Source organism: Phyllobates terribilis, unplaced genomic scaffold, assembly GCF_046119375.1.
Source record: "Phyllobates terribilis strain yellow unplaced genomic scaffold, ASM4611937v1 Scaffold_602__1_contigs__length_984359, whole genome shotgun sequence".
In the NCBI taxonomy this organism is placed as follows: domain Eukaryota; kingdom Metazoa; phylum Chordata; class Amphibia; order Anura; family Dendrobatidae; genus Phyllobates; species Phyllobates terribilis.
The window spans coordinates 836,184-859,768 of NW_027363362.1; the positions used below are offsets into that span (position 1 = coordinate 836,184).

Consider the following 23,585-nt stretch of genomic DNA (forward strand, 5'->3'; position numbering starts at 1 on the left):
CCCCATTCTCCCAATCACATCTCTAGCATACTGGCAATTCCAAAAAACATGCAACACACTTTCCCTTCCACCACAGCCATTTCTTGGACACGTTTCACTCCTCACTAAACCTCTATTCCTCTGAAACTCTCTTACTGGCAACACTCCATGCAAAGACTGCCACACAACCTCACTCTGCTTATTTGTCATACCACCCATCCGCACCTTCTTCCATACTTTTTGCACATCACACCCTCTCACCAAATTTATTCCACTCTCCATTTCTCTACACTCAATCATCCTGTACACAGCCTTCTTATTTCCCAACAACCTCACATCCACATCACACAACTCATACTTCACCAAAAACTTATAAACCCACACATACCACACGGGCACCTCAAAAGCAACCGGACACCGCAAATCCCTCTCTCTCCACTTCAAACGAAAAGAATAAGCCCCAAATAAATATCCACACATACATGAAAACTTTCCATCGCCCATAATCACTTTCAGCACAAACACCACAATATTCACACCCAAAAAAACTTCTAAATTTGGAAAACCCAAACCACCTTTCTCCATACGCTTCACCAACACTTCCCTCCGCGCCCTCTCCATTTTAGAATTCCACAAAAAAACAAACAAAATCCTATTCAATCCTCTCAAAACCATATAACCTGGTGGAAACACAACTGCAACAATATAAAAAAATAGGCAACACCACGCTTTTAATGACTAAGATTTTTCCAAAGAAAGTAAGGCTTCTCAACTTCCAAAAACATAACTTCTTTTCAACCTTCTCTTTCGCGTCATCCCAACTTTCTTTCCCATCCAATCTTTCTGAAAACTTCACTCCCAAAACCTTAATGGGCCCATTCACTACGTTCACACCTACATCTCTACTCAAAATACCACTTCCAAAAACCTTACACTCACTCTTTTCCCAATTCACTTTAAATGCAGACGCACCACAAAAGATAGACACTAACAACTTCACCCGCCTCACCGAACATTCAGAATCACATAATACACACACGTCATCCATATAACCACTCACCTTCCACTCTCTTCCTCCACCTCCCGGCACTTGCACACCTCGAACCACTTTATCCTTCCTCAACATACACAACAAAGGTTCAATTGCACAAATAAAAGCCACAGGGGATAACGGACACCCCTGCCTCACGCCCGAATACACATTCACTCTCCTACCGACATAACCGTTCATTAAAACACAACTATAAATATCTGTATATAGACTTCTCACTCTCCCAACAAAATCAGCAGGAAAACCCATTCTCAGCAACACTCTAAACAAAAAACCATGCGACAACCTATCATACGCCTTTTCAAAATCCAGGCTCAACAAAAACACACTCTTCTTCCGGCTCATACAATCCCATAGACAATCTCTCAATATACACACACACTCGTGAATCCGTCTCCCAGGTACTGAACAACACTGCTCATCCCCAATCACACTCTCTATCACATCACGCATCCTATTTGCCATTAATTTTGCGTAGATCTTATAATCACAGTTCAATAATGTTATTGGCCTCCAGTTTTTCAGACTCTTCAAATCACCCTTTTTCGGAATCAATACAACCATACCTGCACGCATACTACCTGCCACCTCCATATTTTCCCACATATACTTACAAAAATCCACAAAATCACTCCCAATCACATCCCACATCATGCGGTAAAATTCTACTGGAAGACCATCCTCCCCCGGCGTCTTATTCAAAGCCATATTACACATAACCTTCCATACTTCATCACTTGTCACAGCATCCATCAGCCTCTCTCTTTCCGCCTCATTCAATTTACTCTCTAACGTACTCAAAACATCATTCTCCAAACACTCATCCCTCCACTTTACAGCATACAAATCCTCATAAAACTTTGCCACTTCCTCACACATATCCTCTCCACTCACCTCGCTTCCATCTGCTCCATTCAACACACACATATTTTGCTTTTTCCCAAAAACCTTCTTGAAAAAAAAACGTGAACATTTTTCATCATACTCCAAATTATCAACTTTTGCTCTAAAGGCAATACTCCTCCCTTTTTCCAACAAGAACTCATGAACCTCCTTTTTCACTTGTAAAATATCCTCCTCCACCTCCATCCCTCCCTCCCTCAATTTATACAAGAAACTTAAACGTGCATTTAAACTCACAAAATGTCTCCTCTTGACTGCTGCCATCTTATAACCCAAATTTTTGAAAAAATTTTTTGTCTGTTTTTTAACCCAATCCCACCACCCACAAACATTCCCAAAACCATTTTTACACTCACACCACTCCTCATACCGTCTTGCATATTCCTTTCTTACTTCCTCATACTCCAATAACTTAACATTCAACTTCCACAAACCTTTCCCAAACACCCCATTCACATTCACATCCAACTCACACGACATGCACACATGATCTGAAAACAAAACATTCTCCTGCTTATAGTCAACAGGAATCATATTTTTTGAAATAAAACAGTAATCCAATCTAGATTGCATTCTTCCACTTTCGGAAAAGAAGGTATTTAACAAAGGCCTCACTTTACATACACTTTGCATATCATGCAAATCAAAATCACTAACCAACTCTAACAAAGTTTTCCCAGACACATCCACATTCACTCTCCCCACATCACAATTCATATCACCCACAATCACCACAGGCATTCTTCCCGGAACAAAAAGTTTAATTTTTTCAAATAACTTTTTCCGGTCATTTTTCTCCACCGTCGCATAAACATTAATAACACAAAATTTAACATTTTTATACTCAAAATTTGCTAAAATGCACCTCCCCACATCAATCACCACATAATCACTCAAAACCACCTCCCTCCCTTTAACTAAAATCCCCACACCATCATTTTTATTACATGCACTCCCCGACCACACAGATGCTCCATGAGACCATTCATCTCCTCTCACCCCATCCACCACTCCACACTCTTGCAAACAAAAAATCGATGCATTCTTCATAGCCAAAAAATCAAAAATTGCAGCCCTCCTGGCCTTATTTTTAAACACTCTCACATTTTGTGAAATTATAGTAAAACCCATTTTTTCCTTTTTTAAACCTCCTAAAAAAAACGAAAACAGAAAAGTTACAAAAACACTACAAAAACTCCACTCACAAGAAAAAGCCTTTGACTTAAGTCAAAGCTTATAATAGGCATTATCACGCATATTGCAAGGCAACCTTAACCAGCACCCCCACTATCTTCTTCCACCATCTGAACCGAGCAACTCGTTTCCGAGCCGCTAGCAGCATCAACATCACCCCACCTTGCTTTCTTGGCACCCACTTTTCGCTGCGGTGCCTTGATATCTTCTTCATCATTTGCCCCACCACCCTCCCTGTGACACTTTCTACTCCCCCCACCCTCATCGGAGAAGTACTCCTCAATATTCTCAGGATCTGAAGGGTGTGATGACCCTTCCCCAGTTTCCATACAATCTGCAGCATCTACAGCGTCCTGAAAGTCCAACGTATCCGGACACCTTCCTTCTCCCGCTGCATTCATCTGCCCCTCCATTCTCCTCAATTCTTTCACAAGCTCCTTCTCCATTTTAGGTGCCTTTTTCTCCTTCTGGTAAGCAGGCCTCAGACTCACAGTTTCAGGGGCAGACCTTTCACTCCGCCTCCTCTGCTCTCTCTCCATTCTAGCAGTTTCTCTTTCTATCTGCTGCAAAACCCTCCTCTCCTCCTCCTCCTTCTTCCTCTCCTTATCAATTTTCCTGGGCACACCCTGCGGGCAATCTTTAAACATGTGCTCACCACTTCCACACATGTCACAAGCCTTGGGCTTCGGGCACGCACTTGCCACATGCCCATCCTCTTTGCAGTTACGGCAACATTGCCCTTTCTTACATGCATCCTGCACATGTCCAAAGCACTAACATTTCCTGCAATACATAGGCTGCCCTACATAGTAAAGGAAGCCCCTATGTCCCGCCACAGAAAAATTCGCAGGAGGATGTCTAAAGCCTCCCACACTTCCAGGATCCTTCTTCAGTTTCACCCGAAACTTGTATTTGCAGTTGAAAATACCTAAAGAATTAAACTGCTTTTCCCCTTTACGCACATAATCACAGTACCGTGCAAGGAAGCCTTCAAGCAATGCTGGCTCAGTAAAAGGGTTATAAACTGTTACCCACACAATCTTTTCTTGAAGTCCAAACAAGGGTTCAAACCACACCCCTTCCAAGAAAGGATCATCAGTGTGACTCCGAAGCCACTCAAACACATCAAGGCAGGTATTTTCTTCTACAAAAGTCACGTCATATGTACCTGATTTAGGAAACTCGTTGACGCCGTAGAAGTCGCCTCGTTTTGCTCCAGCTTTTCCTTCCAAAAGTTTCTCCACGATGAAGGACACATTATTCCTCTCGGAAACTGATGGATCCACTCCAATTCGGATAGTATTCTTCACGAAGTTCATCTTCAAAACCTGTCGGTATAATACCACAGAAAATCGCCAAATCCTTTCGCAAAAAGGCCTGGATTCCTCCAGAGAACTCGCACCTATCAGGCTGCAACCAAATGGTCTTAGCCAAAAGGCCGAGAAGCGATAACCAGAATTGGTTTCAAACTACGGAGCCACCCAAGGATCCTGAAAAGTCCATTTGTGGAGATGAGCTCCTGGACTCCCGTTAAGAAGACATGTTGTCAACCTCTAGATCCCTTACATGCCTGCACTTTTCGGCTTGCTGCTGCTGCAATCCACGCGTTTTAGATCTGCATAACTCCACCTCTTTAAACACAGCACCTTCACCCCCTGCTGTTCCCACCCGCCTCAACACCGTTGGAAGGGAGGAGAACCAAATAAGGCGGGGGGTGGGGTGGAACGAGCAGCTGTCTACCCTTAGGAGGAGGGCTCCTGATTACATACCTCTCCTGCTGCTGCTGCTGCTGGCTGTCCAGCAGCAGACTGAAGGTGGCTGCTGCTGTGCACAGGTATATAAAGGCTCAGAGCCTATTATGACACGCGCAGCCAGCGTTCCATTGCCACATTCCATCTACTGCAGGCAGGATACCTGGCTGGCTGAATGTCGCTGAGAAGCTCACAGAGACCGCCATAAGCAACAGTTTAACAGAATGCCACAGACTAATCAACCAAACTTTTTGGGTTGGGTTCTCTTTTATAGTCTGCAGGCATTAAATGAAAGAAGTCAGTGTTCCAGCAGAGGGAGACAACGTTTCAGAAAAGGCATTGTAGCAAACCAAAAAAGAAATTTTAAGCGCAGCAGAGTAACCAGCGCACATACCTGTTAGCTCAGGTGAGTTTAAAAGGCTGCTGTTGATAACAAGGGCATTTGCTAAATAGATGGTGTGTGTGCAACAATATACTGAAAGGTCAATTATATTGTGCAGCTTATCTCACCACCTGTAGTTATTTAGGTGAAAGCTCCAAAATGCTTGCCTAATATGTCTGTTTATCCAAAAGGAAGTAAAAAGGGAGAGCTAGAAAGATAGCATTGCATCACATTACATGGCAATGCAATGCACAGTTGCTGAAGTTGAACCAAAATGAGCTTGTAATCTGGCTTCTGCAACTTTGAACATGAAAAATCCAATGAGGAGAAGAAAAGCAAAGCCAGAGAGTCCATCCCAAAATCCGACAAACAAGCAAAATGAACAAAAAACATTGAATTCAATTCTTTCTGATTTTAGAAACTGCATTAAAGAAGGGGTGCACCGGTCCTGGAGATACTGCAATACCAGGTCAATGCGTGGAGTGGACAGAGCAAGCTCTTTTTCCATCTCCCTGTTCTAAAAATCCATTTAATATATGGTCCCCAGATAGGGGACGTATCAGATATTAAACTGATAAGAACAGATACTACACTTGATCTTAGCCAAAAGGCCGAGAAGCGATAACCAGAATTGGTTTCAAACTACGGAGCCACCCAAGGATCCTGAAAAGTCCATTTGTGGAGATGAGCTCCTGGACTCCCGTTAAGAAGACATGTTGTCAACCTCTAGATCCCTTACATGCCTGCACTTTTCGGCTTGCTGCTGCTGAAATCCACGCGTTTTAGATCTGCATAACTCCACCTCTTTAAACACAGCACCTTCACACCCTGCTGTTCCCACCCGCCTCAACACCGTTGGAAGGGAGGAGAACCAAATAAGGCGGGGGGTGGGGTGGAACGAGCAGCTGTCTACCCTTAGGAGGAGGGCTCCTGATTACATACCTCTCCTGCTGCTGCTGCTGCTGGCTGTCCAGCAGCAGACTGAAGGTGGCTGCTGCTGTGCACAGGTATATAAAGGCTCAGAGCCTATTATGACACGCGCAGCCAGCGTTCCATTGCCACATTCCATCTACTGCAGGCAAGATACTTGGCTGGCTGAATGTCGCTGAGAAGCTCACAGAGACCGCCATAAGCAACAGTTTAACAGAATGCCACAGACTAATCAACCAAACTTTTTGGGTTGGGTTCTCTTTTATAGTCTGCAGGCATTAAATGAAAGAAGTCAGTGTTCCAGCAGAGGGAGACAACGTTTCAGAAAAGGCATTGTAGCAAACCAAAAAAGAAATTTTAAGCGCAGCAGAGTAACCAGCGCACATACCTGTTAGCTCAGGTGAGTTTAAAAGGCTGCTGTTGATAACAAGGGCATTTGCTAAATAGATGGTGTGTGTGCAACAATATACTGAAAGGTCAATTATATTGTGCAGCTTATCTCACCACCTGTAGTTATTTAGGTGAAAGCTCCAAAATGCTTGCCTAATATGTCTGTTTATCCAAAAGGAAGTAAAAAGGGAGAGCTAGAAAGATAGCATTGCATCACATTACATGGCAATGCAATGCACAGTTGCTGAAGTTGAACCAAAATGAGCTTGTAATCTGGCTTCTGCAACTTTGAACATGAAAAATCCAATGAGGAGAAGAAAAGCAAAGCCAAAGAGTCCATCCCAAAATCCGACAAACAAGCAAAATGAACAAAAAACATTGAATTCAATTCTTTCTGATTTTAGAAACTGCATTAAAGAAGGGGTGCACCGGTCCTGGAGATACTGCAATACCAGGTCAATGCGTGGAGTGGACAGAGCAAGCTCTTTTTCCATCTCCCTGTTCTAAAAATCCATTTAATATATGGTCCCCAGATAGGGGACGTATCAGATATTAAACTGATAAGAACAGATACTACACTTGATCTTAGCCAAAAGGACGAGAAGCGATAACCAGAATTGGTTTCAAACTACGGAGCCACCCAAGGATCCTGAAAAGTCCATTTGTGGAGATGAGCTCCTGGACTCCCGTTAAGAAGACATGTTGTCAACCTCTAGATCCCTTACATGCCTGCACTTTTCGGCTTGCTGCTGCTGCAATCCACGCGTTTTAGATCTGCATAACTCCACCTCTTTAAACACAGCACCTTCACCCCCTGCTGTTCCCACCCGCCTCAACACCGTTGGAAGGGAGGAGAACCAATTAAGGCGGGGGGTGGGGTGGAACGAGCAGCTGTCTACCCTTAGCAGGAGGGCTCCTGATTACATACCTCTCCTGCTGCTGCTGCTGGTGGCTGTCCAGCAGCAGACTGAAGGTGGCTGCTGCTGTGCACAGGTATATAAAGGCTCAGAGCCTATTATGACACGCGCAGCCAGCGTTCCATTGCCACATTCCATCTACTGCAGGCAGGATACCTGGCTGGCTGAATGTCGCTGAGAAGCTCACAGAGACCGCCATAAGCAACAGTTTAACAGAATGCCACAGACTAATCAACCAAACTTTTTGGGTTGGTTTCTCTTTTATAGTCTGCAGGCATTAAATGAAAGAAGTCAGTGTTCCAGCAGAGGGAGACAACGTTTCAGAAAAGGCATTGTAGCAAACCAAAAAAGAAATTTTAAGCGCAGCAGAGTAACCAGCGCACATACCTGTTAGCTCAGGTGAGTTTAAAAGGCTGCTGTTGATAACAAGGGCATTTGCTAAATAGATGGTGTGTGTGCAACAATATACTGAAAGGTCAATTATATTGTGCAGCTTATCTCACCACCTGTAGTTATTTAGGTGAAAGCTCCAAAATGCTTGCCTAATATGTCTGTTTATCCAAAAGGAAGTAAAAAGGGAGAGCTAGAAAGATAGCATTGCATCACATTACATGGCAATGCAATGCACAGTTGCTGAAGTTGAACCAAAATGAGCTTGTAATCTGGCTTCTGCAACTTTGAACATGAAAAATCCAATGAGGAGAAGAAAAGCAAAGCCAAAGAGTCCATCCCAAAATCCGACAAACAAGCAAAATGAACAAAAAACATTGAATTCAATTCTTTCTGATTTTAGAAACTGCATTAAAGAAGGGGTGCACCGGTCCTGGAGATACTGCAATACCAGGTCAATGCATGGAGTGGACAGAGCAAGCTCTTTTTCCATCTCCCTGTTCTAAAAATCCATTTAATATATGGTCCCCAGATAGGGGACGTATCAGATATTAAACTGATAAGAACAGATTTTTTTTTTTTTAATTTGGCTATCCCCTGCAGAGGGATAAAACCGTTTATTAAAACTTTAACAAATTACAAGCATAATTAAACAAATACCAAACGTTAAAAGATAAATGAAATTTACAAAACAAAAAAATACAAAGATTTTAAATAATTAGGTTCCATTGGTCAACAAGCCATTTTTTGGAAATATGTACATTCTTCTTTTTGTCAATTAAATAATAAGTATACATTTCACATAAACATAAACTTAAAACATCATTCACTGATAAAACATCTTGTTTAAAAATAGCAATGTTGCGCGCTTTCCAGAGAGATGACTTGGCGCAGTTCACTATCTTCCAAGCCATTGTGTACTGGTCCATTGTGGGGCATTCCATAAGTCCGTATAGCACAGTTTTATATGTAAAGTCCTTGAGGTCTGCCACCCTTTCCAGTAAGGGGAGCAGTCTTCTCCAGAAATCCTTTGCAAAATTACATGTCCATAATAGATGTTCCACCGTTTCCTCTTCTTGGCATCCGGCTCTTGGGCAGATGGCAGACCTCACAAATCCTCTTCTGTATTGGAATGCCCGGCAAGGAAGACAGCGGTGCATGCAACTCCAAGCCAGATCTCTCTGTTCATTAAAAAGATAAAAAACGTTAATCATTTTCCAGATAGACATAGATTTGTCATCATCATATCTGTCAACATTACATATTTCCTCACTTTTACGTATTTCTTTAATTCGTTTCTTACTATTTCTTAATTCCTCTATTTTCTTAGTCCCTAAATTAAAATCGGACACTATTTTCCTTAAAATCTCATAATGCGTCGACAAATTAAAAGCATGGGGCACAGATATATTAACTTCATACCATCCAAACTTTCTCATAAAAAATCCTGTATTAAAACGCATAAAAAAGGACCAATAGTGATTCTTAAAAAGGGCATTAAAACAGTAAACGAACAGATGGATTAAAAGAAACCTATTAAAATCTGGAAAATCTTTACCACCTTTTACTTTTGATTTCATCACGATTTCTCTTTTCAGCTTTTCCATTTTTGAGTTCCAAAAGAAGGTAAAACAGGTTTTGGTTATCTTTTTTAAAACATTAACAGGCGGGGGGAAAACCATGCTAAGATACAATAAAAGAGGTAAAATCACCATCTTTAAAACCAATACTTTACCCTCCATTGTAAGTCTCCTCATGTTCCACATACATATTTTCGTATTTACTTTCTGTGTAACTGTTTCCCAACTATTATAACCATCATTATTTTCAGTGAATGATATACCTAAAATGGAAATGGATTCGGAGACATTAATTGGTACATCACGTAAAATCATCCCCCCAACACTTAAAATGTTACACTTATTAAAATTGATTTTAAAACCAGAAGCTAGACAAAAGGATTGCACTTGATGGAGAGTGGCCGTAAGTGATGGTGCATCTGTACACAAGACCGCCACGTCATCCATGTAGCCTACAACCTTGGCCTCCAAACCACCGCTTCCAGGCAGAGGGACACCGCATATCTGTTTATTTTAGCGTATTGCACATAACATTGGTTCCAGTGCACAGATAAACAGTAGGGGGGACAGAGGGCATCCCTGTTTCACCCCTGACCGTAAAAATACCTCTTGTGTCTTAAAACCATTCACTAAAATCTTACTTGTACAATCCTTGTAAAATGCTTTAAGCGATAGTAAAAACCCTTCTGGTATGCCCATTTTCTCTAAAACTTTAAAAAGATAAAAGTGTGAGACACGGTCAAATGCTTTTTCAAAATCAATAGATAAAATCGCCATTTTCCCCTTTCTGTCTTTCACATCCTCAATACAGTCTTTCACTAAATTCAGATTGTCCCATATACTGCGCCCCGGCACCCCACACACTTGATTAGAATGAATAACTTTGCTGATGACTTCTTTTAGACGATTTGCACAAATTTTAGCCATTATTTTATAGTCACAATTTAAAAGTGTTATTGGTCTCCAGTTTTCTAATTTTGATTTATCGCCTTTTTTGTATAGGAGGGAGACTTCACCTTTCTTCCAGGAATTTAATAAAACCTTATTATTAAAAACCTCAGTAAACAAATAAAACAAATCATCTTTTAAAATATCATAAAAACATACATAAAATTCTATTGGGATGCCATCAGGACCAGGGACCTTTCCAGTTTTAAAACTTTTAATAGTTTTTAACACTTCTTGTTCCGTTAAAACTTGGGATAAAAACTCTTGGGATGCGGGATCTAAAACAGCTGTTAGTCCTTGCAGCGAATCATCCATTAATTTATTATCTATATTTTTTCCATTAAAAAGATTAGAAAAAAAACCCTCAACTTTACCCAGCATATTTTTTATATTATTCTCACCATCTATATGGTCAATTATCACTTTTTCTTTTTTATTTTTCCTAAAAAAATATCTGGAACACTTTTCATTTTCTTCTATATGTTGTACTCTAGAACGAAAAATTATCTCTTTTCCTTTTTGTTCTAGCCATTTTGAAATCTCTTCTTTTAAGTTTGAAATATCAAGTTGTACATCTATCCCATTGTCTCTGAGCTTAAATAATGTTTGTAGGCGGGTATTTAAAATTCTATATTCTTCATATTTTTCTTTGGCTCTACATATACTCTTTTTAATAAAAAAGTCTTTTATTTTTACTTTCATTCTATCCCACCATACACTCATAGTCTCATTTGTTTTTTTCCCTTTTCTACATTTCCTATAAAACTCAATAAAATCTGATAAAATCTGCGGGTCGGTTAAAAGGGATACGTTCATTTTCCAGCTTTTCTTACCACATTTTTTGTTGTCATTTACTTTTATGGTAAAGGATAAAAGTTTATGGTCTGAAAATATATTAGTTAAAACTTCACATTTGGCAGGTATTGTTTTATCTGAACCAAAAATAAAATCAATCCTAGAGCTACAATTAGCATTGCTCCAAGTGAAACCGGCGTCCTCTGGGCTGTCACTATGACACTCTTTATATATGTCTATCAATTTAGCATCTTTGACTATATCATGTAGCATACCTGAGGTTTTATCGTAGTTCCTGCTTACAGAGCTGGAGCGCCGGTTTTCACCTTTTAAAACACAATTAAAATCCCCTGCTAAGATAAAAGGTTCAGAGTTATTAATGAATAATGGTAAAAGATCAAGCATTTCGGCTCTTTCATTTTTCTCTGGGGATCCATAAAAATTTAAAAACTGCCATCTAATACCATCAATAAAAGCTTTCACTAATAAAATACGACCTGGTAAAATTTCCTGAATAAAATCAATTAAAATGTTCCCTTTAAAAAGTATGGCTACACCCGCTGATCCTGCAGCATTCGATCCGGACCAGACAGATGGCCCACACTTCCACTCATCTTTATATTTTTGATATGACATTTCATGTGGGATATTACATTCTTGCAGAAAAAATACAGATGCAGTAAAACACGTAAAAAAATTAAAAAGAGCAGTTCTTCTCGTGTTAGATTTTATGCCTCTCACGTTGAGGAAAATACCTTTGAGTTCAGCCATCATTAGAAAATGTAAAAATTTTACTTAGGTAACTAAGAGCAACGGATTTACCTGTCCGATGAACCTGATCAGACCACTGGGCTTGCGCCTCCCTCCTCATCTGATAGTATCGTCACGAGAGTCTCCGTGGAGGAGGAAAGATTACCACATTTATATAAACCCGACGCTACACTGGCATAGCTCGGAGGGCTGGCTGGCAGAACCCGCTGGGTCTCCATTGGCTGGCCATGCAGTTCCTCATCAGGTGGGTCCCCGAGGGGTTCCGCCGCCCCTGTTTGACCTGTAGAAGGTCGTCCTATAGGAGGAGGTTGCGCACAAGGCAGAGCCTCTGACTCTTCAGAGGCAGCAAGATCCCGGTCCCCACCTGTAGCAGCAGAGACCGAAACCCCTGAGGGTCCAGCGTCCACGTCCCCTTCTGGAGAAGTGTCCATCTGTTCACCTCCTGCTGCCTCCTCCGAACCACCCTTTATCTTTTTCTTAGGACCCACCTTTATCCACTCAGCGCCCTCAGCCCTAGGAGACCCAGACTGGGCATGGGCTTCTGTGTCGGCCTTTTGCCGGTCCCTTTTGACCTTACCAGTAGTGCCCTTCTGCTCCTTCTCAGCCCTCCTTTTGGACTCCCGCAGGTCCTGCAGCCAGGTTTTGGGATTTGGTATTTTACCTGTCATAGACTCTGGAGACACTTCACTATTTGGTACGCCCTTATTGTCTCCAGAGGCTCCAGGTTGTTGTTCCTCCTCCTGAGGGGTGGTCTGATCTTTTGGTCCTTGGTCGGACGTCTTGGACTTCCCCTTTTGCTCATCTTCCCGAAATCTGTGAGGGCAAGAAAAATAAAAGTGACCTGGAGTCTGGCAAAAACTGCATTTCTTTTCCTTAGGGCATTCTTTTGTCTCATGTTCTTCACTAGCACAATTTCAACATGATACATGACAGTTTTCTTTTGAATGACCATAGCGCCCACAGTTTCTGCAATATACTGGCATCCCAGAAAAGAAGAAATCCCCATTTGTTTGCCCAATTTTGAAACGGGCAGGGGGAAGCCGTATACCACCTGGTGTATTTGGATCTCTTGTACACTTCACAAGGAATTTCCACTTAGATGTCCATATGTTATATTCGTTTAATATCTTCCCAATACATTTAACACTTTTAAAATAAATTGCTAGAAATGACATTACTTCTGGAGCAGAAACAAAGGGCGAAAAAACTTTTACAATAACCAGTCTTACCTCATCCAGGACGTGCTCAACAATTTGTATCCCTTTCAAAACAGGACTATTTTCAACTTTTTTTAACTTTTCTAGTACATCTCTAAAAATACCTTCTCCGGTGAATGTGATGTCATAGTCACCTCTTCTGGGATAATCCTGGATGGAGAGAATTTCATTCCTTTGTACACCAAGAAGGTTCCTGAGCACGTCCTGGACTACATACCCTAATTTCCTCATATCCGAGCCACCCGCCGTGAAGTGAACTCGGATAGAGTTTTTTAGCCTCGCATAAAGAGGCACGAGGTTAGGGTCAACCTCCATGGAAAAACGCAACAAGGTTGCAAATTGCAGCCGCTTGCAATCTGCGCTCCCAGTGTTCTTGCAGCGAAAAACACCTGGAAGCTGGGGGATCGCAACTCGTTACCCTGGGACTAAGCCCTCTCCCTAATAGCAGCAAGCAGGTTAAGTCCACCAAAGTGGACGATCCTGCCAGGCCAAGGAGAGTGGTAACCCGAGTGCCCTTCAACCACAATCTCCTGCAATAAAGCACTTGATCGTAGCCAAAAGGCCGAGAAGCGATAACCAGAATTGGTTTCAAACTACGGAGCCACCCAAGGATCCTGAAAAGTCCATTTGTGGAGATGAGCTCCTGGACTCCCGTTAAGAAGACATGTTGTCAACCTCTAGATCCCTTACATGCCTGCACTTTTCGGCTTGCTGCTGCTGCAATCCACGCGTTTTAGATCTGCATAACTCCACCTCTTTAAACACAGCACCTTCACCCCCTGCTGTTCCCACCCGCCTCAACACCGTTGGAAGGGAGGAGAACCAATTAAGGCGGGGGGTGGGGTGGAACGAGCAGCTGTCTACCCTTAGCAGGAGGGCTCCTGATTACATACCTCTCCTGCTGCTGCTGCTGCTGGCTGTCCAGCAGCAGACTGAAGGTGGCTGCTGCTGTGCACAGGTATATAAAGGCTCAGAGCCTATTATGACACGCGCAGCCAGCGTTCCATTGCCACATTCCATCTACTGCAGGCAGGATACCTGGCTGGCTGAATGTCGCTGAGAAGCTCACAGAGACCGCCATAAGCAACAGTTTAACAGAATGCCACAGACTAATCAACCAAACTTTTTGGGTTGGGTTCTCTTTTATAGTCTGCAGGCATTAAATGAAAGAAGTCAGTGTTCCAGCAGAGGGAGACAACGTTTCAGAAAAGGCATTGTAGCAAACCAAAAAAGAAATTTTAAGCGCAGCAGAGTAACCAGCGCACATACCTGTTAGCTCAGGTGAGTTTAAAAGGCTGCTGTTGATAACAAGGGCATTTGCTAAATAGATGGTGTGTGTGCAACAATATACTGAAAGGTCAATTATATTGTGCAGCTTATCTCACCACCTGTAGTTATTTAGGTGAAAGCTCCAAAATGCTTGCCTAATATGTCTGTTTATCCAAAAGGAAGTAAAAAGGGAGAGCTAGAAAGATAGCATTGCATCACATTACATGGCAATGCAATGCACAGTTGCTGAAGTTGAACCAAAATGAGCTTGTAATCTGGCTTCTGCAACTTTGAACATGAAAAATCCAATGAGGAGAAGAAAAGCAAAGCCAAAGAGTCCATCCCAAAATCCGACAAACAAGCAAAATGAACAAAAAACATTGAATTCAATTCTTTCTGATTTTAGAAACTGCATTAAAGAAGGGGTGCACCGGTCCTGGAGATACTGCAATACCAGGTCAATGCGTGGAGTGGACAGAGCAAGCTCTTTTTCCATCTCCCTGTTCTAAAAATCCATTTAATATATGGTCCCCAGATAAGGGACGTATCAGATATTAAACTGATAAGAACAGATACTACACTTGATCTTAGCCAAAAGGCCGAGAAGCGATAACCAGAATTGGTTTCAAACTACGGAGCCACCCAAGGATCCTGAAAAGTCCATTTGTGGAGATGAGCTCCTGGACTCCCGTTAAGAAGACATGTTGTCAACCTCTAGATCCCTTACATGCCTGCACTTTTCGGCTTGCTGCTGCTGCAATCCACGCGTTTTAGATCTGCATAACTCCACCTCTTTAAACACAGCACCTTCACCCCCTGCTGTTCCCACCCGCCTCAACACCGTTGGAAGGGAGGAGAACCAATTAAGGCGGGGGGTGGGGTGGAACGAGCAGCTGTCTACCCTTAGCAGGAGGGCTCCTGATTACATACCTCTCCTGCTGCTGCTGCTGCTGGCTGTCCAGCAGCAGACTGAAGGTGGCTGCTGCTGTGCACAGGTATATAAAGGCTCAGAGCCTATTATGACACGCGCAGCCAGCGTTCCATTGCCACATTCCATCTACTGCAGGCAGGATACCTGGCTGGCTGAATGTCGCTGAGAAGCTCACAGAGACCGCCATAAGCAACAGTTTAACAGAATGCCACAGACTAATCAACCAAACTTTTTGGGTTGGGTTCTCTTTTATAGTCTGCAGGCATTAAATGAAAGAAGTCAGTGTTCCAGCAGAGGGAGACAACGTTTCAGAAAAGGCATTGTAGCAAACCAAAAAAGAAATTTTAAGCGCAGCAGAGTAACCAGCGCACATACCTGTTAGCTCAGGTGAGTTTAAAAGGCTGCTGTTGATAACAAGGGCATTTGCTAAATAGATGGTGTGTGTGCAACAATATACTGAAAGGTCAATTATATTGTGCAGCTTATCTCACCACCTGTAGTTATTTAGGTGAAAGCTCCAAAATGCTTGCCTAATATGTCTGTTTATCCAAAAGGAAGTAAAAAGGGAGAGCTAGAAAGATAGCATTGCATCACATTACATGGCAATGCAATGCACAGTTGCTGAAGTTGAACCAAAATGAGCTTGTAATCTGGCTTCTGCAACTTTGAACATGAAAAATCCAATGAGGAGAAGAAAAGCAAAGCCAAAGAGTCCATCCCAAAATCCGACAAACAAGCAAAATGAACAAAAAACATTGAATTCAATTCTTTCTGATTTTAGAAACTGCATTAAAGAAGGGGTGCACCGGTCCTGGAGATACTGCAATACCAGGTCAATGCGTGGAGTGGACAGAGCAAGCTCTTTTTCCATCTCCCTGTTCTAAAAATCCATTTAATATATGGTCCCCAGATAGGGGACGTATCAGATATTAAACTGATAAGAACAGATACTACACTTGATCTTAGCCAAAAAGCCGAGAAGCGATAACCAGAATTGGTTTCAAACTACGGAGCCACCCAAGGATCCTGAAAAGTCCATTGGTGGAGATGAGCTCCTGGACTCCCGTTAAGAAGACATGTTGTCAACCTCTAGATCCCTTACATGCCTGCACTTTTCGGCTTGCTGCTGCTGCAATCCACGCGTTTTAGATCTGCATAACTCCACCTCTTTAAACACAGCACCTTCACCCCCTGCTGTTCCCACCCGCCTCAACACCGTTGGAAGGGAGGAGAACCAATTAAGGCGGGGGGTGGGGTGGAACGAGCAGCTGTCTACCCTTAGCAGGAGGGCTCCTGATTACATACCTCTCCTGCTGCTGCTGCTGGCTGTCCAGCAGCAGACTGAAGGTGGCTGCTGCTGTGCACAGGTATATAAAGGCTCAGAGCCTATTATGACACGCGCAGCCAGCGTTCCATTGCCACATTCCATCTACTGCAGGCAGGATACCTGGCTGGCTGAATGTCGCTGAGAAGCTCACAGAGACCGCCATAAGCAACAGTTTAACAGAATGCCACAGACTAATCAACCAAACTTTTTGGGTTGGGTTCTCTTTTATAGTCTGCAGGCATTAAATGAAAGAAGTCAGTGTTCCAGCAGAGGGAGACAACGTTTCAGAAAAGGCATTGTAGCAAACCAAAAAAGAAATTTTAAGCGCAGCAGAGTAACCAGCGCACATACCTGTTAGCTCAGGTGAGTTTAAAAGGCTGCTGTTGATAACAAGGGCATTTGCTAAATAGATGGTGTGTGTGCAACAATATACTGAAAGGTCAATTATATTGTGCAGCTTATCTCACCACCTGTAGTTATTTAGGTGAAAGCTCCAAAATGCTTGCCTAATATGTCTGTTTATCCAAAAGGAAGTAAAAAGGGAGAGCTAGAAAGATAGCATTGCATCACATTACATGGCAATGCAATGCACAGTTGCTGAAGTTGAACCAAAATGAGCTTGTAATCTGGCTTCTGCAACTTTGAACATGAAAAATCCAATGAGGAGAAGAAAAGCAAAGCCAAAGAGTCCATCCCAAAATCCGACAAACAAGCAAAATGAACAAAAAACATTGAATTCAATTCTTTCTGATTTTAGAAACTGCATTAAAGAAGGGGTGCACCGGTCCTGGAGATACTGCAATACCAGGTCAATGCGTGGAGTGGACAGAGCAAGCTCTTTTTCCATCTCCCTGTTCTAAAAATCCATTTAATATATGGACCCCAGATAGGGGACGTATCAGATATTAAACTGATAAGAACAGATACTACACTTGATCTTAGCCAAAAGGCCGAGAAGCGATAACCAGAATTGGTTTCAAACTACGGAGCCACCCAAGGATCCTGAAAAGTCCATTGGTGGAGATGAGCTCCTGGACTCCCGTTAAGAAGACATGTTGTCAACCTCTAGATCCCTTACATGCCTGCACTTTTCGGCTTGCTGCTGCTGCAATCCACGCGTTTTAGATCTGCATAACTCCACCTCTTTAAACACAGCACCTTCACCCCCTGCTGTTCCCACCCGCCTCAACACCGTTGGAAGGGAGGAGAACCAATTAAGGCGGGGGGTGGGGTGGAACGAGCAGCTGTCTACCCTTAGCAGGAGGGCTCCTGATTACATACCTCTCCTGCTGCTGCTGCTGCTGGCTGTCCAGCAGCAGACTGAAGGTGGCTGCTGCTGTGCACAGGTATATAAAGGCTCAGAGCCTATTATGACACGCGCAGCCAGCGTTCCATTGCCACATTCCATCTACTGCAGGCAGGATACCTGGCTGGCTGAATGTCGCTGAGAAGCTCACAGAGACCGCCATAAGCAACAGTTTAACAGAATGCCACAGACTAATCAACCAAACTTTTTGGGTTGGGTTCTCTTTTATAGTCTGCAGGCATTAAATGAAAGAAGTCAGTGTTCCAGCAGAGGGAGACAACGTTTCAGAAAAGGCATTGTAGCAAACCAAAAAAGAAATTTTAAGCGCAGCAGAGTAACCAGCGCACATACCTGTTAGCTCAGGTGAGTTTAAAAGGCTGCTGTTGATAACAAGGGCATTTGCTAAATAGATGGTGTGTGTGCAACAATATACTGAAAGGTCAATTATATTGTGCAGCTTATCTCACCACCTGTAGTTATTTAGGTGAAAGCTCCAAAATGCTTGCCTAATATGTCTGTTTATCCAAAAGGAAGTAAAAAGGGAGAGCTAGAAAGATAGCATTGCATCACATTACATGGCAATGCAATGCACAGTTGCTGAAGTTGAACCAAAATGAGCTTGTAATCTGGCTTCTGCAACTTTGAACATGAAAAATCCAATGAGGAGAAGAAAAGCAAAGCCAAAGAGTCCATCCCAAAATCCGACAAACAAGCAAAATGAACAAAAAACATTGAATTCAATTCTTTCTGATTTTAGAAACTGCATTAAAGAAGGGGTGCACCGGTCCTGGAGATACTGCAATACCAGGTCAATGCGTGGAGTGGACAGAGCAAGCTCTTTTTCCATCTCCCTGTTCTAAAAATCCATTTAATATATGGTCCCCAGATAAGGGACGTATCAGATATTAAACTGATAAGAACAGATACTACACTTGATCTTAGCCAAAAGGCCGAGAAGCGATAACCAGAATTGGTTTCAAACTACGGAGCCACCCAAGGATCCTGAAAAGTCCATTTGTGGAGATGAGCTCCTGGACTCCCGTTAAGAAGACATGTTGTCAACCTCTAGATCCCTTACATGCCTGCACTTTTCGGCTTGCTGCTGCTGCAATCCACGCGTTTTAGATCTGCATAACTCCACCTCTTTAAACACAGCACCTTCACCCCCTGCTGTTCCCACCCGCCTCAACACCGTTGGAAGGGAGGAGAACCAATTAAGGCGGGGGGTGGGGTGGAACGAGCAGCTGTCTACCCTTAGCAGGAGGGCTCCTGATTACATACCTCTCCTGCTGCTGCTGCTGCTGGCTGTCCAGCAGCAGACTGAAGGTGGCTGCTGCTGTGCACAGGTATATAAAGGCTCAGAGCCTATTATGACACGCGCAGCCAGCGTTCCATTGCCACATTCCATCTACTGCAGGCAGGATACCTGGCTGGCTGAATGTCGCTGAGAAGCTCACAGAGACCGCCATAAGCAACAGTTTAACAGAATGCCACAGACTAATCAACCAAACTTTTTGGGTTGGGTTCTCTTTTATAGTCTGCAGGCATTAAATGAAAGAAGTCAGTGTTCCAGCAGAGGGAGACAACGTTTCAGAAAAGGCATTGTAGCAAACCAAAAAAGAAATTTTAAGCGCAGCAGAGTAACCAGCGCACATACCTGTTAGCTCAGGTGAGTTTAAAAGGCTGCTGTTGATAACAAGGGCATTTGCTAAATAGATGGTGTGTGTGCAACAATATACTGAAAGGTCAATTATATTGTGCAGCTTATCTCACCACCTGTAGTTATTTAGGTGAAAGCTCCAAAATGCTTGCCTAATATGTCTGTTTATCCAAAAGGAAGTAAAAAGGGAGAGCTAGAAAGATAGCATTGCATCACATTACATGGCAATGCAATGCACAGTTGCTGAAGTTGAACCAAAATGAGCTTGTAATCTGGCTTCTGCAACTTTGAACATGAAAAATCCAATGAGGAGAAGAAAAGCAAAGCCAAAGAGTCCATCCCAAAATCCGACAAACAAGCAAAATGAACAAAAAACATTGAATTCAATTCTTTCTGATTTTAGAAACTGCATTAAAGAAGGGGTGCACCGGTCCTGGAGATACTGCAATACCAGGTCAATGCGTGGAGTGGACAGAGCAAGCTCTTTTTCCATCTCCCTGTTCTAAAAATCCATTTAATATATGGACCCCAGATAGGGGACGTATCAGATATTAAACTGATAAGAACAGATACTACACTTGATCTTAGCCAAAAGGCCGAGAAGCGATAACCAGAATTGGTTTCAAACTACGGAGCCACCCAAGGATCCTGAAAAGTCCATTGGTGGAGATGAGCTCCTGGACTCCCGTTAAGAAGACATGTTGTCAACCTCTAGATCCCTTACATGCCTGCACTTTTCGGCTTGCTGCTGCTGCAATCCACGCGTTTTAGATCTGCATAACTCCACCTCTTTAAACACAGCACCTTCACCCCCTGCTGTTCCCACCCGCCTCAACACCGTTGGAAGGGAGGAGAACCAATTAAGGCGGGGGGTGGGGTGGAACGAGCAGCTGTCTACCCTTAGCAGGAGGGCTCCTGATTACATACCTCTCCTGCTGCTGCTGCTGCTGGCTGTCCAGCAGCAGACTGAAGGTGGCTGCTGCTGTGCACAGGTATATAAAGGCTCAGAGCCTATTATGACACGCGCAGCCAGCGTTCCATTGCCACATTCCATCTACTGCAGGCAGGATACCTGGCTGGCTGAATGTCGCTGAGAAGCTCACAGAGACCGCCATAAGCAACAGTTTAACAGAATGCCACAGACTAATCAACCAAACTTTTTGGGTTGGGTTCTCTTTTATAGTCTGCAGGCATTAAATGAAAGAAGTCAGTGTTCCAGCAGAGGGAGACAACGTTTCAGAAAAGGCATTGTAGCAAACCAAAAAAGAAATTTTAAGCGCAGCAGAGTAACCAGCGCACATACCTGTTAGCTCAGGTGAGTTTAAAAGGCTGCTGTTGATAACAAGGGCATTTGCTAAATAGATGGTGTGTGTGCAACAATATACTGAAAGGTCAATTATATTGTGCAGCTTATCTCACCACCTGTAGTTATTTAGGTGAAAGCTCCAAAATGCTTGCCTAATATGTCTGTTTATCCAAAAGGAAGTAAAAAGGGAGAGCTAGAAAGATAGCATTGCATCACATTACATGGCAATGCAATGCACAGTTGCTGAAGTTGAACCAAAATGAGCTTGTAATCTGGCTTCTGCAACTTTGAACATGAAAAATCCAATGAGGAGAAGAAAAGCAAAGCCAAAGAGTCCATCCCAAAATCCGACAAACAAGCAAAATGAACAAAAAACATTGAATTCAATTCTTTCTGATTTTAGAAACTGCATTAAAGAAGGGGTGCACCGGTCCTGGAGATACTGCAATACCAGGTCAATGCGTGGAGTGGACAGAGCAAGCTCTTTTTCCATCTCCCTGTTCTAAAAATCCATTTAATATATGGTCCCCAGATAGGGGACGTATCAGATATTAAACTGATAAGAACAGATACTACACTTGATCTTAGCCAAAAGGCCGAGAAGCGATAACCAGAATTGGTTTCAAACTACGGAGCCACCCAAGGATCCTGAAAAGTCCATTTGTGGAGATGAGCTCCTGGACTCCCGTTAAGAAGACATGTTGTCAACCTCTAGATCCCTTACATGCCTGCACTTTTCGGCTTGCTGCTGCTGCAATCCACGCGTTTTAGATCTGCATAACTCCACCTCTTTAAACACAGCACCTTCACCCCCTGCTGTTCCCACCCGCCTCAACACCGTTGGAAGGGAGGAGAACCAATTAAGGCGGGGGGTGGGGTGGAACGAGCAGCTGTCTACCCTTAGCAGGAGGGCTCCTGATTACATACCTCTCCTGCTGCTGCTGCTGCTGGCTGTCCAGCAGCAGACTGAAGGTGGCTGCTGCTGTGCACAGGTATATAAAGGCTCAGAGCCTATTATGACACGCGCAGCCAGCGTTCCATTGCCACATTCCATCTACTGCAGGCAGGATACCTGGCTGGCTGAATGTCGCTGAGAAGCTCACAGAGACCGCCATAAGCAACAGTTTAACAGAATGCCACAGACTAATCAACCAAACTTTTTGGGTTGGGTTCTCTTTTATAGTCTGCAGGCATTAAATGAAAGAAGTCAGTGTTCCAGCAGAGGGAGACAACGTTTCAGAAAAGGCATTGTAGCAAACCAAAAAAGAAATTTTAAGCGCAGCAGAGTAACCAGCGCACATACCTGTTAGCTCAGGTGAGTTTAAAAGGCTGCTGTTGATAACAAGGGCATTTGCTAAATAGATGGTGTGTGTGCAACAATATACTGAAAGGTCAATTATATTGTGCAGCTTATCTCACCACCTGTAGTTATTTAGGTGAAAGCTCCAAAATGCTTGCCTAATATGTCTGTTTATCCAAAAGGAAGTAAAAAGGGAGAGCTAGAAAGATAGCATTGCATCACATTACATGGCAATGCAATGCACAGTTGCTGAAGTTGAACCAAAATGAGCTTGTAATCTGGCTTCTGCAACTTTGAACATGAAAAATCCAATGAGGAGAAGAAAAGCAAAGCCAAAGAGTCCATCCCAAAATCCGACAAACAAGCAAAATGAACAAAAAACATTGAATTCAATTCTTTCTGATTTTAGAAACTGCATTAAAGAAGGGGTGCACCGGTCCTGGAGATACTGCAATAACAGGTCAATGCGTGGAGTGGACAGAGCAAGCTCTTTTTCCATCTCCCTGTTCTAAAAATCCATTTAATATATGGTCCCCAGATAGGGGACGTATCAGATATTAAACTGATAAGAACAGATACTACACTTGATCTTAGCCAAAAGGCCGAGAAGCGATAACCAGAATTGGTTTCAAACTACGGAGCCACCCAAGGATCCTGAAAAGTCCATTTGTGGAGATGAGCTCCTGGACTCCCGTTAAGAAGACATGTTGTCAACCTCTAGATCCCTTACATGCCTGCACTTTTCGGCTTGCTGCTGCTGCAATCCACGCGTTTTAGATCTGCATAACTCCACCTCTTTAAACACAGCACCTTCCCCCCCTGCTGTTCCCACCCGCCTCAACACCGTTGGAAGGGAGGAGAACCAATTAAGGCGGGGGGTGGGGTGGAACGAGCAGCTGTCTACCCTTAGCAGGAGGGCTCCTGATTACATACCTCTCCTGCTGCTGCTGCTGCTGGCTGTCCAGCAGCAGACTGAAGGTGGCTGCTGCTGTGCACAGGTATATAAAGGCTCAGAGCCTATTATGACACGCGCAGCCAGCGTTCCATTGCCACATTCCATCTACTGCAGGCAGGATACCTGGCTGGCTGAATGTCGCTGAGAAGCTCACAGAGACCGCCATAAGCAACAGTTTAACAGAATGCCACAGACTAATCAACCAAACTTTTTGGGTTGGGTTCTCTTTTATAGTCTGCAGGCATTAAATGAAAGAAGTCAGTGTTCCAGCAGAGGGAGACAACGTTTCAGAAAAGGCATTGTAGCAAACCAAAAAAGAAATTTTAAGCGCAG

The 23,585-nt window shown here is 43.2% G+C and overlaps 10 non-coding genes across 10 annotated transcripts; all 10 read right to left on the reverse strand.

Moving 5' to 3' along the window:
• Positions 1 to 5,692: 5,692 nt before the first annotated feature.
• LOC141233552 (U2 spliceosomal RNA) lies at positions 5,693 to 5,883 on the reverse strand. Its single transcript, XR_012299626.1, has one exon. It is a non-coding gene; the product is annotated as a U2 spliceosomal RNA (small nuclear RNA).
• Positions 5,884 to 6,998: 1,115 nt separating this feature from the next.
• Positions 6,999 to 7,189, reverse strand: LOC141233641 (U2 spliceosomal RNA). The gene has a single exon (XR_012299714.1). It is a non-coding gene; the product is annotated as a U2 spliceosomal RNA (small nuclear RNA).
• Positions 7,190 to 8,304: 1,115 nt separating this feature from the next.
• Positions 8,305 to 8,496, reverse strand: LOC141233677 (U2 spliceosomal RNA). The gene has a single exon (XR_012299742.1). It is a non-coding gene; the product is annotated as a U2 spliceosomal RNA (small nuclear RNA).
• Positions 8,497 to 14,887: 6,391 nt separating this feature from the next.
• LOC141233607 (U2 spliceosomal RNA) lies at positions 14,888 to 15,078 on the reverse strand. Its single transcript, XR_012299680.1, has one exon. It is a non-coding gene; the product is annotated as a U2 spliceosomal RNA (small nuclear RNA).
• A 1,115-nt stretch (positions 15,079 to 16,193) lies between these two features.
• LOC141233613 (U2 spliceosomal RNA) lies at positions 16,194 to 16,384 on the reverse strand. The gene has a single exon (XR_012299686.1). It is a non-coding gene; the product is annotated as a U2 spliceosomal RNA (small nuclear RNA).
• A 1,112-nt stretch (positions 16,385 to 17,496) lies between these two features.
• Positions 17,497 to 17,687, reverse strand: LOC141233623 (U2 spliceosomal RNA). Its single transcript, XR_012299696.1, has one exon. It is a non-coding gene; the product is annotated as a U2 spliceosomal RNA (small nuclear RNA).
• Positions 17,688 to 18,802: 1,115 nt separating this feature from the next.
• Positions 18,803 to 18,993, reverse strand: LOC141233608 (U2 spliceosomal RNA). The gene has a single exon (XR_012299681.1). It is a non-coding gene; the product is annotated as a U2 spliceosomal RNA (small nuclear RNA).
• Positions 18,994 to 20,108: 1,115 nt separating this feature from the next.
• LOC141233624 (U2 spliceosomal RNA) lies at positions 20,109 to 20,299 on the reverse strand. Its single transcript, XR_012299697.1, has one exon. It is a non-coding gene; the product is annotated as a U2 spliceosomal RNA (small nuclear RNA).
• Positions 20,300 to 21,414: 1,115 nt separating this feature from the next.
• Positions 21,415 to 21,605, reverse strand: LOC141233553 (U2 spliceosomal RNA). The gene has a single exon (XR_012299627.1). It is a non-coding gene; the product is annotated as a U2 spliceosomal RNA (small nuclear RNA).
• Positions 21,606 to 22,720: 1,115 nt separating this feature from the next.
• LOC141233634 (U2 spliceosomal RNA) lies at positions 22,721 to 22,911 on the reverse strand. The gene has a single exon (XR_012299707.1). It is a non-coding gene; the product is annotated as a U2 spliceosomal RNA (small nuclear RNA).
• Between the last annotated feature and the right edge of the window lie 674 nt (positions 22,912 to 23,585).